Here is a 16,192-nt window from a genome sequence, read left to right as displayed (position 1 = left end):
GGGGCAGGGAAAATGGTGAAAATGACAAAAAGAGGGCAGGACGGTGTGTAGGCAAAAAGAGCAAGGTGAGAGCCTGTGCTACAGTTTGTGCCTGGATTTTAAACTGTTAATTATTCTGCCCCTTTGCTAATAGAAGCAGAGGGGTTCCAGTTGTTTGCTCTTTGGACTGATTACCCCACCCATCAATTCATTAGTAAGGACCCAATGATAAACTTTCTAGGGACCATCTGGGCCTCTCCTTGTTCTGAGAAAGGAGTCTTTGTTCTGGGTAGCAGAATCCTGGAGGTGGGGTTCCTCCTGCAGCCATCTCGGGGGTTTCTGATGTCCACATGGACTCTCTGACAGGTTCCAGATCTGTCTATTCCCTACCTTACTAGCCTGCTTCACAAGCACAAAAGGAAACTGTTGGTCTTTTTTCAAGAAGGTCACAGGGTTCTGGGTGCAATAGTGGAAGAATAGCAGATGTCCAGCAAGTAATGAATTTGGAGGAAGGAGAACTTGGGAGTATGGTGGTGGATGTCAGTCCTGATAATTACAATCATGCCAAAATTCCCAACCACAGCCAAGATGTGCAGGATCAAAAACATGAGAAATATCATGTCTCCTTAGATCCCCTCTGAATCCAAGTAGAACAAACTCTGAGACAAGCATAATATTTGCCATTTCGTATGTAGTTGGCTGATCTTTTTGATCTGATTCCAGGGTCTGTTCTTTTGATCAGTTGCTTTTGACACATTAACTAAAATCTTTATAATGACAATATATAAGGTCACATGAATTTTTTTATTGGGCATATTACCTTTTTGTGCAAAACAGTCACTGTATGTATTAGAATTCCACCAAAATATGCATGATTATGAGGTCTCATTCTGTCTAGGTTAATATGATTTATGAAAGTGGGAAAATAAAAGTGTACAATTCTCTCACTTTCATTATCTAGTATGTATGACAGAAGCCTTTAAATAGATGATTGCCTAGATGCAATCATTACTAATAGCATATGATTTTCCTTTTGGTGTTCCCAGGATATCATGCACTGATTGCTTGTATCTGGAAATAAGGTGGAAAAATCTAATGTAACACTGTCAAGGCAAAAACCCTCAGGGAGCCCCAATGTCTACTGGGAGTGGGAGGGTTCTGGTGAAGGAAGGAGAGGGGTTTCCTTTCTGTGGGTTTGGTTGCCTCTACCCCCTTTGAGCTCTGAGGAGCATACCAGCTGGAAAGAGGTAGCCTTAGGAAGAGGGGAGAGGTGAGACTGCTTAGGCAGCCTGATTTACCTAGCCATCCTGGGATAGGCCTGGTGGAGGGTGGAGTCAGGCAATTAACTAGTCCTGTGCTGAAAACTATCAAAGTTCCAACTCCCATATGGGAGGCAGGCAGTAGAAAGCACTTAATAAGCTTCCAAGAGCCTATTTTGGGTCCTATGGGAGAAGGGGGTGGACTGGAAGAGGGTTGAGAGTCATTTTTCTGCAGTGAGTTCAGTCTCCAAGGCCCCATTTGAATTTCAAAAGGGGACTCAACCTGACCAGGAGAGATGAGGTGGGATCCACTCACACAGGCTACTGTGTCCTGCTACCCCAGGACAGAAAGCAATATTACTAGAAGGGGGACAGGAACATATCCCAAATCTACAGAAATCTACCCAAATGCAGTGACAAATCTGCCCTAGGAAAGTGACTGGAAAGCTTTCTGAAGAGCTAACTGACCCAATGAGAAAGTTTAGCTTAATGGAAGAGTTCCTGCTTTGAATATAGGAGGTCCCTAGTTCAAGTCCCAGATCCTCTTACAGCAGTGATCCACAGGGATATCAAACATCCAGCTAATACTTTAGGAGAGGGAAAAGGCAGACATTATTTTAGTATTAGCTTCTCTTGGGTCTCTTATTTTTCCTAAAAAAAAGTTACTTTTTGAAAAAATTACCTTAGTTTACTCACTAAAATCCACTTCAAAACCTGTAGAGGGAAGGCTGCAGGGTGGTTGATTGATGACCAACAGCCTGAGAGGCTCCACAGGGTCCTAAGAGGGAAGGTTGTTTTTGCTTAGTTTTTTTTTTTTTTTTTGACTGCTTGCTTGTGGATTTGTTTGCTTTTTTGTTTTCTAGTCTTTTTTTCCCTTTTTCTCCCCTTCCCCTTTTTATCTAGGTGCTGCTGGCTTGTTTCCTGTTTGCTGTGTTTCCTCTTCCTTAATTTCCCCTTTTCTGTGTATACTTATTTTGTCTACTGTATTAGTCAGTGAAAGGGGTGCTGATGCAAAATACCAGAAATCTGTTGGCTTTTATAAAGTGTATTTATTTGGGATAGAAACCCACAGTTACCAAACCATAAAGCATAAGTTACTTCCCTCACCAAAGTCTTGTGACATGTTGGAGCAAGATGGCTGCTGATGTCTGTGAGGCTTCAGGTTTCATGGGTTTCTCTCTTCCCAGGGTATGCTTCTCTCTGGGCTCAGTTCTACTATCTCCACAAGGGCAGCTGTAGACTACCAGGCAAAAGCTTGTTATCTTCCCAGAACCTTTTCTCTTTCCTTATGACCAAGTTCCTCTGTATGCTTACTTCCTGGGGCTTCAGCTCAAAATCCAGCATCAAAATGCCAACTCTGTCCCTTGCCATGTCTTTTACCTGTAGATAGAGAATTCAAAATATTCACCCTACTGACATGGCCCAATCAAAGCCCTAATCATACTTGAATCATGCCCAGTACAGACCATTATACAAACATAATCCAATATCTATTTTGGGAATTCATGAACCATAAAAAACTGCTAAATCTACCAATGCTATCTCTTTTCCTTCCTTAATCTTTCAATCTTCCACTTTCTGTTGTTGTTCTTATATTCGACCTCTCTTTGTTTAGTCCTCAATTTTTCTGGTTTTCATTTCTAACTAGTCTAATCTGTTTTCTTTCCTTTATCAACTTTTTTTCATTTTTGTCCTTCCTTTTCTCTTTCCCTCTCTCTTCATTAATCTGGCCTTGTAATTCATTCTATATATTATTCTCTATTCTGTTTCCCCATTCAAATATAGGTACTCCCTTTTTTTATTCCTATTACTCTACACTGCTTACATGGGGCAAATATTCATTTTCCTAGGTCTTATACATTTCCTCTTCTAACTTTAATATTGTTATTACTCTTATTCTTTTTCTTATCTTACCTCTTTCCCTTTCTCTGTCCCTAATCTTTTTCTTTCAAGGGAACATAGACAACAGCAAGAAAATAGAATAAGAAAGACAAAGTGTCAAAGAGAAAACTTACCACACACACAAAAAGAGCAACTCAATAAAACCCTAGAGTAGAGAGAGACACCAATCAACTGTTGGGTTTCAGCAAGAGAAAAAGAAGACCAGACAGCAGCAAAAAATTACAAACCATACTGAGAAAGAGGAAGACACAATCCACTCCAGTGACCAAATTAAAAACCAGGAAGAGACTCAGAACATTGAACAACTGTCAACTGATCAAAGCTGTCCAAATAAATAACATGAATCAACTTAATGAAGTGAAGAAAGAGATTAAGGATAACAGGAAGACACTGGGAGAACATACTGAAGAAACTGTAAACATACATAAAAAGATAACAGATATGATGGTGATGAATGGCATAATTCAAGAAAAAGGAAGACATGGCCCACTCCAATGAACAAACTAAAAACCAGAAAGAGATGCAGAACATTGAACAACTATCAACTAATCAAAGCTGTCCGAGCAAATAACATGGACCAACTTAATGAAGTGAAGAAAGAGATTAAGGATAATAAGAAGATACTGAGAGAACATACTAAAAAAACTGTAAACATACATAAAGAGATAATGGATATGATGGTGATGAATGGCACAATTCAAGAAATAAAAAATACAATGAAAGCAAATAACAGCAGATTTGAACAGGCAGAGGAAAGAATTAGTGATGTGGAAGCAGCACATCTGAAATCAAACAGATAGTAGATCAGATAGATAAAAAGACAGAAAAAAATCCAGCAGTGAATTAGGGACTTAAACAGCAACATAAAACATGCAAATATATGCATTATAATCATCCCAGAGGGATAAGAGAAGGGAAAGGGGACATAAGGAGTGTTGGAGGAAATAATTGACTGAAAACTAGCCACCCTATTGAGGGAAATGGATGTACATGTCCAGAAAGCACAGCACACCCCAAAGAGTAAAAATTCCAACAGGCAAACTCCAAGACATACTTGTCAAACTGTCCAATGCTCAAGACAAAGAGAAAAAACTAAAGGCAGCTAGAGAAAAGAGAACCATCACATACAAGTGAAGCTCAATAAGATTAAATGCTGATTTCTCATCTGAAAGCATGGAGGCAAGAAGACAGTGGTATGACATAGTTAAGTACTGAAAGAAAAAATATTCTAGCCAAGAATTCTCTATCCAGCAAAGCTGGCATTCAAAAATGATAGGGAATTCAAAATATTCACAGATAAACAGGAATTAAGAGAGTGTGCCAATAAGAAACCTGCACTTCAAGAAATACTAAAGTGAGTTCAGCAGGTAGAAAGGAGAAAAAAGCAGGAGAGAAAGAGTTGGAGGAAAGTGCAAGAACAAGTAAAAAGATAAAAAGAGAAATAAAACAATACATGACATACATAAACCCAAATAAAATATGGCTAATATAAGTAATTCCTGAACAGTAATAACATTGAATGTTAATGGATTACACTCACCAGTCAGGAGACACAGATTGGCAGAATGGATAAGGAAATTTAACCCATCTCTATACTGTCTACAAGAAACCCACCTTGATCCAGGGATTGAAGAAGGCTGAGAGTGAATGGCTGGAAAACAGTCTTACAAGCAAACAATAACTGAAAAAGGGTGGGAGTAGCTATACCAATATCAGATAAAACAGACTTTTATTGCAAAACTATTGTAAGAGACAAAGATGACCCTATATATTAGTAAAATGTGTAATTTCTAAAGAAAGAACAATCATAAACATTCATGCACCTAACCAGAGCACCTCAAAATACATGAGATAAACACTGGAAAAATTAAGTGTAGAAATAGATGCCTCTGCAGTTATAGTGGGGGAACTTAATACACCATTATCAACATTATACAGAACATCTTGGCAAAGAATCAATAAAGAAACAAAGACTTTGAATAATAAATTAGAGGATCTGGACCTAATAGTTATATACAGAATACAACATCAAAATGCAGCAGGAAATGCACTCTTCTCAAGTGCATATAGATCATTCTCCAAGATAGATCACATGCTGGGCCACAGAAAAACTCACTATGAACTCAGACAGATTGAAATTATACAAAGTAATTTGTTTGACCACAATGGAATGAAGCTGGAAATCAGTAGTGGTCAGAGAACCAGATTAGGCACAAAGATATGGTAGCTAAACAACACACTCTTAGACAAACATAGGGTCAAGGAGGAAATTTCAAAAGAAAACAGTAACTACCTTAAAAAGAATGAAAATGACTACACAATATATCAAAATCTATGGGATGCAGCAAAAGCTGTACTGAGAGGGCTATTCATAGGCATAAATGCAAATATCAGAAGAGAAGAATGAGCTAGAATCAAAGACCTAACTTTACACCTGGGGAATTAGAAAAAGAAATAAAGTAACACCAAAGGAAAGAAAAAAAGGTATAACAAAGATTAAAGCAGAACTAAGTGAAATGGAAAATAAGAAAGCACTAGATAAAAATAAACAAAACCAAAGGCTGGCTCTTCAAGAAGACTGATAAAATTGACAAAGCCTTAGCTAGAGTTATAAAGAAAAAAGGAGAGAATATGCAAATATACAACATAAGAAATGGGGAAGGGGATATCACCACTCATCCCACAGAAATAGAGTATCATAAGAGGATACTTTGAAAATTATATGCCAATAAGAAGGATAATTTAGAGGAAATGGACACATTTCTAGAAACACACAGAAGCCTACATTGATGAAAGAATAAATTGATGAACTCAACAGACCAATCACAAATAAAGAGATAGAATCAGTCTTCAATAACCTCCAAATAAGAAAAGCACAGGACTAGATGGACTCACAGGTGAATTCTACCAAACTTTTGGGAAAGAACTAACACCAATCTTGCTTAAACTCTTCCAATAAATAGTAGTAGAAGGAACATTGCCTAACTTGTTCTATGATGCCATCATTACCCTAATATGAAAGCCAAACAAAAATGCCACAAGAAAGGAAAATTAGAGACCAATCTCTTGAATGAACTTTGATGGCAAAATCCTCAACAAAACACTTGATAATCATATTCAACAACATCAAATGAATTATACACCATGAACAAGTGGGTTTTGCCCTGGGTATGCAAGGGTGTTTCAAAATAAGAAAACCAATCAACATAATACACCATATAAAGAGTTCAAAAGAAAAAAATCAAATGATCATCTCTGTAGATACAGAAAAAGCACTTGACAAAGTATAGCACCCTTTCCTAAGAAATATTCTGCAAAAGACAGGAATAGAAGGAAACTTTCTGATATGGTAAAGGGTATATATGAAACACCCAGAGCTAACATCATATACAATGGTGAAATACTAAAAGCTTTCCCTGTAAAATTGGGAACAAGACCAGGATGCCCACTGTCACTGCTTCTATTTAACATTGTTTTAGGATTCCTTGCTTGAATACTGAAGCAAGAAAAAGATAGAAAAGGCACCTAATTTGTAGGGAAGAAGTTGAAATTTCTCTATTTGCAGATGACATGATCCTGTAGTAGAAAGCCCTGAGAAATACAAAACAAAGCTTCTAGAACTTCTAAATGAGTTCAATAAAATCACGAGTTATAAGATCAATTTGCAAAAATCAGTAGCATTTCTATACACCAATAATGAGCAATCTGAGGAGGAAATCAAGAAAAAAAACTTTTATAATAATTAAAAATCAAATACTTAGGAATAAATTTAATGAATGATGTAAATGATTTATGCACAGAAAACTACACAACACTGTTAAAGAAAATCAAAGAAGACTTAAACAAATTAAAGAATATTCCCTGTTCATTGAATGGAAGACTAAACATCATTAAGATATCTATCCTACCCAAACTAATCTGCATATTTAATACAATCCCAATAAAATTCAATGCAGAATTCTTTATTGAATTGAAAAACTATAAAATTTATTTGGAAAGGCAAGGGGCCCCGAATAGCCAAACACATATTGAAAAAGTACATGAAATCAGAGGAATCACACTACCTGACTTATACTACAAAGCTACGATGGTCAAAACTGCATGGTGTTGGCATGATAGACCAACCAATGGAACTGAATTGCAAGTTCTGTTATAGATCCTCGCATATACAGTCATTTGATATTCAACAAGGCTATGAAACCCAATCAATTGGAAGAGAATGCCTCTTCACAAATGGTGCTTGGAGAACTGTATGTACATTTCCAAAAGAATAAGACTTTATACAAAAAACTGTATACAAAAAACAATGGGAGACAACTGGCAAGATGGCAGCAGAGTAAGGAGTTGGAGAGTCAGCTCCTGCAACAGAGCAGTTAGTAAATGACCAGAGCTATCTGGAGCCAGCTGAAAGTCCTGTTTGGAGACTCCAGGAGGCCAAAAGAGCATCCTGCAACATCCTTGAAGGAATGGAAGGAGGAGACTTCTCATTTACAGAAAAGATTCATAAGTAGAGTGCTCCATGCCATGGAGCCCAGTGCCTATCCTCCACTAGAGGTAAAAGCCACCTCAGGAGCTGTTCTGTGGCAGGAATTAAAAGCTCCACTTTCCCAAAATGGGGAAGGAAGAGACAGTTGGGCACCAATTTCAGCTACTGATGAATAAATTCAGCAGGTTAAAATATAATCCTAAGAACAACTAAAGTTTGAGCCTGTCCAAGTCAGGAAGAGGCTGGTAGCTGCCATCGTAACTTCATGCCTGGCATGAGGGGAAGTGGGGTGGACTGAAAATCACAGTGTGTGCAGGGGCTGGCTTCTTTCCATACAGATCAAATTGCAGCTCTAGCCTAAGTCCAAACCCCACCTCTGGCAGGGAAAAAGCTGAGGGAACCTGCACCAGCCTCTCTGGAAAATTACTGGCCAAGCCATGGAGGCTAGTGATTATCCTACTTTGGCAGTGCAAACTACCTCAGGAACTACTCTGTGGCTAGAATAGGAAGCTCCATTTCCCAAAAATAGGGGAGGAGATGTTGGCCACTGATTTCAGCTAGAGATAAGTAGACTTGGCTGGCTACATTATAACCCTAGAAACAGCTAGGGTGTGAAACTGTCCAAGTCAGAAGAGACTGGTGGCTGCCATTTTGACTCTGCCCCCCACATTAGGGGATGCCCAGCTGACTGAAAATCACAGTGATGATAGGAAGTGACTTCTTTCACTAAGATCAGCCTGCAGCCCTAGGTTAGACGTCAGCTCCACCTCTGGCAGGGAGGAGGTTGGCAGGCCCTGCACCAGCCTATTCAGGTAACTGCAGGTACAATTGGCTTTCACAGACTGAATAATTAGAAGTCTACTGGGGCAACTGTGGTCAATTTGGACTCACACTGCATAGATTGTGGCCCATACTTGAAATGCTATCCCTGCCCCAGGCAGGGGAGAAAGGGGCGAGAAGCTTCATCAGTCTCTCTGGACAGCTACAGTCTAAGCCTTCACAACTTGGATTATTCTGCACAACTGTGACTCTGTCCTACCCCTGACAAAGGAGAAAGTTGGGATAAGCTTCATTGGTCCCTGGGGCAATGAGAGCAGCTTGAACATCTATAGCTTATAGCACCAATTACATCCTTGGCTCCTACTGCACAATCAGCAAGGGAGAGTGGGCAGGAAGCCCTAAACTAAAGAGAAAAACTTCACCCAGAATAAATACTCTTGTAAACCAGATGTGAAGACACCAGCAAAAAATTACAATCCACATCAAGAAACAGGAAGATATGACCCAGTTAAAGGAACAAGATAAGCCTCCAGATGAAATCAAGGAGTTGAAACAACTAATCACAGATGTTCAAACAAATCTCCTTAATAAATTCAATGAAATGGCCAAAGAGATTAAGGATATTAAGATATTTGATGAGCACAAAGAAGAATTTGAAAGCATACCTAGAAAAGGAGCAGATCTTATGGGAAAGAAAGGCATAATAAATGAAATTTTAAAAATATTGAAATAATTTAATAGCAGATTTGAGGAGGCAGAAGAAAGCATTGGTGAGCTTGAAGAAATGACCCCTGAAAGTGAACATAAAAAAGAACAGATGAAGAATGGAAAAAATTTTAACAAGGTCTCAGGGAACTAAATGACAGTAAAAGATGTACAAACATACATGCCATGGGTGTCCCAGAAGGAGATGAGACAGCTAAAGGGGCAGAAGGAATATTTGAAGAAATAATGGTAGAAAATTTCCCAGCCCTATTGGAGGACATAGATACCCATGTTCAAGAAGCACATGTATTCCCATCCAAAAAAAAACTGAATGGACCAACTCTGAGATACATACTCATCAGAATGTCAAAAGATAAAGACAAAGAGAGAATTTTGAGAATAGCAAGAGAAAAGCAATGCATAACATATAAGGGATATCTAATAAGAGTAAGTGCTGATTTCTCACCAGAAACCATGGAGGCAAGACGACAGTGGTCTGATATATTTAAGATACTACAAAAGAAAAACTTCCAGCCAATAATCTTATATACAGCAAGATTGTCTTTCAAAAATGAGAGCAAGATCAGAATATTCACAGATAAACGGAACCTGAGAGAATTTCTAAGCAAGAGTCCAGATTTTCAGCAACTACTAAAGGTGTGCTAGAGCCTGGGAATAAAAGATAGGAGAAAGAGGCCTGGAAGAGAGTCTAGAAATGAAGATTATATCAATAAAAGTAACTAAAAGTGTGGAAAGAGTGGTGAATATAAAATATGACAGATGAAACTCAAATAGTCAGGAAAAAACTGTAACCAATGATGTAAAGCACTTGTATTCAGAAAACTGAACTCAGTGTTAAAAGAAATCAAGAAAGTTCTAAATAACTGGAAGAACATTCCATGCTCATGATTGGAAGACTAATTATATTAAGATGTCAGTTCTACTCAAATTGATATACAGATTCAATGCAATCCTGATAAAAATTTCTCCAGCATTAAAAAAAAAGAAAACATGATTATCAAATTTATTTGGAAGGGTAAGGGATCTTGAATAGCCAGAAGCAGCATAAAAAGGAAAAGCAAACCCTCATCTCCAGACTTTAAATCATATTATGTAGCTATATTGTAAAAGCAGCATGGTCCTGGCATAAAGACAGACACATAGACCAATGGAAACAAACTGATGGTTGAGAAGCAGATCCTTAGATGTATGCTCAAATGATTTTTGACTAGCCTGTCAAACCCACACACCTTGGGCAGAACTGTCCATTCAACAAATGGTGCTGACAGAACTGGATATCCATAGCTGAAAGAAGAAAAGAGGACCCCTATCTCATACCTTATCCAAAAATTAACTCAAAACTAAAAGCTAGAACCATAAAACTTCTTAGAAGAAATTGTCAGAAAATAACTTCAAGACCTTGTGGTAGGTGGTGGATTCTTAAAGGAGATAAGAGGACTGAGATGGACTACTGATATTTAATGTATATAGAAGTTTTAATTAGCTTTACTGTAAATGTGTGGAAATATATAGAGTGGACAGTAATAAATAGTGAGTAACAGCTAGTTTATAAATGAGAATGTGGCTGGAAATAATCTAGGTATGTAAATGCCAATTGACAGAATGCTAGAGAATAATCTAGGAACTGAATAGCACAGTAAACCAAGAGGTGGATGAGAATTGTGTTTGATAGTACAGATGCAAGAATGTCCTTTGTGAGCTAGAGCCATGTACATCACTACTGCAAGGTGTTGGGAATGTGGAGGAGCATGGGAAAAATACAACTGTAGTTACCTATGGACTGTGGATAGCAGAAATAATATAATATTCTCACATCTATGCCAAAGATGCACTGTGTTGATAATGAGACAGTTTGGAAAATATGAGCCAAATGTACACTATGGACATGGTAACAATCAGATGATATTAACTTATCTGTAAATGTCCCATCACAGTATGGTGTGCTGATAGAGGGGTGTTGTTTGGGAATTCTGTACATGTACATGAATGTTTTATTAGTTTACAACTTCTGTCTTAAAGAATATATTTTTAAAACAATAAAAGGTTGGTTGTGGTAAAAACACACCAAATGTAAGATAAAGACTATAATTAGTAATAAGATTTTAACAATATTCTTTCATAATTTGTAACAAACATCTCATGACAATGCAAGGTGTTGGTGGAAGGTATGGGACCCCTGTATGCTATTATGCTTATTTGCTTTGTAAGTTCACAACTTTTACTATACACTTAATTGTTTATATATGTTCATATAAAAATGATATAAAGATAATAATAGGAGGGGGATTGGGGAAAATACTTTGGTTAGTAGTAATATTTTGACAATGCTCTTTAATCATTAGTTAAAAAGTTTTAGCAAAAATGCAAGGTATTGGTGGCAGGGTGAGTTATGAGAGCCCTTTATGATATTATGTTTGTTTTGTAAGTTCAAAACTATTACTATACACTTATTGTTTATGTATGTTTATGTATGAGTGATATACTTCAATAAATTATTTTTTTAAATGGAGATGGGTGATGTGATGTAACCATGGACCAAAGCAGATTTATTGTAGTTGTTAATTGAGTAACTTGTAAAATGGATATAAATAATACATTTTATATGGAAAAGCTTCTCAGCTGATTGGAGAACAACTTCAGAAGAAAGTAACAGATGTTGTGAATATAAACTCTCATCTTCAGGAAATTCTACAAGTGATCCCCAAGAAACTAGAATGAAAGCAAAGCATGCAAGAACTGAAGGAACAGAAAAATGTGCTTGAGCACCCCTATGCCAGAATGAAAGAGTTCATTCTGGAATAGGTAAAATGTGCCACTGAAACTGTGTTGAAGGTCAAAATTTGCCTGATCACTTTGGAGAAGCACTTAGGAGAGATAACTACTTGGAATTAGAAAGAGGGAATTGGTAAATGGAGAACACATTGTCTATGAATTGGAATTTGATGTGAATAAACTCATTTATATTGTGAACTTAAATGTTATCTTTAAAAGCCTGGAATGAGAAAAACAAGAAACATCCAACAAAAATATGTGAAGAAAATCAAATTACATAAGAAATTACAGGGAACATAAAAGTCTTAAGAAGGAGGAAGCTTCTTTATCTTCCAAAAATTTGCTACTAGAAAATGAGATTGAGGTGCTTCAGATGAAACTTCAAATACAGCCTGAGGGCCATGAACATCATATCCTGTGGTTTGGGAGCAATTGAATTGAGGGGGAATCTTACTACTCAGAAATGGAGAAGAAACTTTGCAAAGTGTATGGAAACATTAACTTCATATATAAGAAGCACAACCTTTACAAGAAGTTTGCTGAAGTCCTGGGCAAAGACTTGGAAACAACCGATTTCTTCTATAAACCAGATTCTATCCTATAAGAGAAGATAGCTGAAAAAAGGGGTCTGAAAGCTCTGTTTCTTGAGAAAATACCCAAAAAGCTAGGAAAGGAAAACAATTAAAATAGGGAGATATTGGTGAAAGTGGACTTGAAGCCCCAGATTTTCTCAGGTGCTCCTTTTGTCCCTGATGTTCCAAGTGCAGAATTCAGGCACCTGAATGTTTGATTCACTCTTCAGAGTTGCTGACCACTCTCATCATTCTCAATTACAGCAAGACCTCTGTTGGGATTTTTCTCTCTTTAAAAGTAATTTTGATTGATCTAATTTTAGTTAAATACTATCACTTAATTGATAATTAAATTGAGGTTCTTAGTGAACTTTGATATTATTCTAATTTCTGGGGTAGTATTTTATAAATATATATTTGTTTATTATAGCTGTTCTGAATAATTGCATTTTCTTTGAATACATAGAATTAGATATTGTAATGATGTTTTATTTTTATTTTTTAATTGTTTTTTTGAGATACATAAATCACAAAAATTTTATATTAAAAAATATACTCCCATATACTCCACACCCACCCCACCCCACTCCTCCCACATCAACAACTTTTTTCATCATTGTGGCACATTCATTGCATTTGGTGAGTACATTTTGGAGCACTGCTGCAGTGCATGGATTATAGTTTATATTGTAGTATACACTCTCCCCCAGTACTTTCAGTGGGTTATGGCAGGATATATAATGTCCAGCATCTGTCCCTGCAATAACATTTAAGACAACTCCAAGCCCCAAAAATGTCCCCACATTACATTTCTTCTTCCCTCTGCCTGCCCTCAGCAACTACCAGTAGTGTTGGTAATGATAGTCTTGGTGTTCAAATATTAATGCATTTTTTTTGTGAAAAACAAAAAGAATACCCTTCCAAAACAAAGCAAAAACAAAACAAACAAAAAAAGCTAGAGGCATTTCTCACTTCTCAGAACTATATGTCTGCTTCAAATATGAGGTTTCATTTTAAAACACACATAAATATTATCACAAGAAATATGGCAGAGATCATCAGTACAAGTTTTCCTTGGTTTGTTTTGAATATATCATAAGATCTTTCTGTTATGGGGAAATTAATATCTCTCAGCTGGCCCCTATAATTGCCTTGACACTTCTCTGAGCACATGCAGTAGAAGTTTCAGGGAGGTTGACATTCTCTGTGAATTAATTCCTTCCTGAGAAGATGTGTTATGAAGAATACAAAAATGTTGTAGAAAAAAGACCACTGTGTATGTGCAGCATTGATTGCCTGCTTTAAAAAAAAAGACCATTCTAACAATAATGAAGAAGTAAAAGAGTGGTGAAACATCTGTACAAAGGTCTCTAGAAAAGGTGCCATACAGGTACTTTTGTGCATAGAATTGGAAATACTTTAAATTATTGCTGATATAAAACTGTCACTATTTGAGATTCTTGACTACTTCTTTCCTATAGTTAGCTTTTTAGAAGGCCCTCAACTGCAAGGCTTCAAACAAAATATCAAAGTTTATACCATGTATTTTTGCACAGCAAAGTATACATGGGATGATCTACCCAGAGCTATGTGAATTACTTAAATCTACCCATAAACTATTTTTGTTATTCTTAGGTATAAAGGTTGTATCTTTAGCAACAATTATTGCAATTAAACTTTTAAGTTTACCTTTAAAAATGAATCTGTTATTTAAAAATTTACAAGAAATAACTAGAAAAATTATTCATGCAAAAAATCTTAAGTATCTTGATTGTCACAGCCTATCACATAAAGGGTACATTAATTAAAATACAGGCTTAAAAATACCAGTATAGAGCTTTAGAAATTCATAAAATAAAATAAAAATTCATAATATAATTCAAATTATAGAGAGAATATTTAAAGGAAAGAGAAATAGTATACTATTTATCTGAATGTAGGCTGAAGTTAAATGAGTATTAGTTCCTTAATGGTGACCATTTTCTGGGGAGGATTCTTAGTACAAAGGCAACTTTCATGGGATTTAATTTAGGTATAAAATGACTAATTAATGCAACCCACATAATACTGGTTCAGCTTGTGAGATTCAGGATAATAAAACCCTTTCCATAATGAGAGGATATATATTTTATATGTTTGGGGTGTTTTTCTTTGTGGGAAAACTGTCTCATATAGTATAAGCAATCTCTGTTATTCTACCTGCAGAATCTGCTTCCACTTATTGCTACATCTCATTCTGTAGATCAGAAGTACAGACCTCTAAAGAAATATCAACCCACTCAAATAGAGGTGTCGGTTCACCAACAGAAATAAGAATGACATGGCACTGGACAGAGCAATGTTTTATCCACATAGAGAAGAGACAGAGATGGGTCAGCTTCAAAACTGGGTATCAGGCCCTATAGACAACAGGTCTCAATCCATCACCAATGCAGGGAAATATATTATGTGTCACACCCCATTCTTGTGTTTGCATGTCATAGTTCAGAAATCAGACTCCCTCCAACAAAAAGCAGGCTGTCTCCAGTGAATATATAAAATATGCTGAAGGAAACAGCAAAAGGAATATATCAGATTTCCCCTTATCTGCTAGGGGGTTGTTTTATCCAGCCAGGCTGACATACTTGTTCCTAGGGACAGGATATATTTGTGATTCTAGGAAAACCTGGTAGAGCATGTGAGGACTTTCTGTTACCACAGTCTATTCCCAACTGTGGGGGGGGGGGAAGCCCAAAAGATTAATATTTCAATGGACTCATCACCTATTTATGATGGGGAGTTGCCTGTCTGGAGCATGGAACTCAGTTATGATAGATGACAGTTGTATGCACCATTAAAAATAGTAGGTAACATGTGAGAAGGGTATCAAATATTATCTCCCACAGTAGGGAGATCAATCCCCCTTGTAGGAGGAATAGAAACCAGCTACCTCATCCATTGTCTAGGCCAAATTAGTTGAAAACATCAGAGGTCTGTATTTTTAAAATTTTGTGGATGAAATGAGCTGTAATTTTCATTTTATATATTTTATTCACATGTACAGATGCATTTATGTAAAATCAATATTTTTTCTGACATAGTGCACGTACCTGCTGCTTATATCTTCCAAATATCCCAGACTCTAGGCTTTTTGAGGGCACTGGCTGCTGCACTGTCTACTTCATGTTGGAGTAGATGAATTAAGTAATGAATTAAGTATTGAATTAAATATGATTTTTATAATATTGAACATAATATATACAACCTTTTTTGGTTTATGTAACCAAATTCTGTGGATAAGAATATGTTCTGCTTGGTGGAAGGCACTGATGCATTGCAGGAGAACTTATCTGAGATGGCTCTGATTGCAAAAGAGCCAATTTGAGCACTTTAGGTGATATTTTATGTTGTTTGCTTTTATCCCTTCTGAATGAAATTGTGAAACACAATTACATTCCATATTGCCCTCACCATTATGGGGCAGAGAACTTTTACAAATGATTTCCACCTATAATAAAGAGTCCAGCTTCCCTTAATGCTAGTATTAGTGTAATCCCCTTTATCTGGGTAGTTAGGGGATAAATGGGGTATCTTTCATATTTTTATGTTTCAGTTATCTGGGCATCAGCACATTGCCAGTACCAATAATGCTTCACAGAATCCATCTGGCTACCTTATATGAACAGTACATACTTCAATGTGAGTGGTAAAGAAGGTTGTCCCTCCTGGCAGTGACT

The 16,192-nt window shown here is 36.8% G+C and overlaps 1 long non-coding RNA gene across 3 annotated transcripts in view; it reads right to left on the bottom strand.

Annotated features, from left to right (window-relative positions):
* Positions 1–2,267: 2,267 nt before the first annotated feature.
* The window catches only part of LOC139437973 (uncharacterized), a 208,276-nt gene continuing 194,351 nt past the window's right edge, over positions 2,268–16,192 (bottom strand). For all 3 annotated transcript variants that reach the window (XR_011647857.1, XR_011647856.1, XR_011647858.1), the window contains exon 4: positions 2,268–2,618. This is a non-coding gene — a long non-coding RNA (uncharacterized lncRNA). The remainder of the gene's footprint in view (positions 2,619–16,192) is intronic.

The sequence above is a fragment of the Dasypus novemcinctus genome, chromosome 31, assembly GCF_030445035.2.
Source record: "Dasypus novemcinctus isolate mDasNov1 chromosome 31, mDasNov1.1.hap2, whole genome shotgun sequence".
Lineage (NCBI taxonomy): Eukaryota > Metazoa > Chordata > Mammalia > Cingulata > Dasypodidae > Dasypus > Dasypus novemcinctus.
The sequence above is the reverse complement of the archived record's forward strand: the minus strand, read 5'-3'. Positions and strand labels throughout refer to the sequence as shown.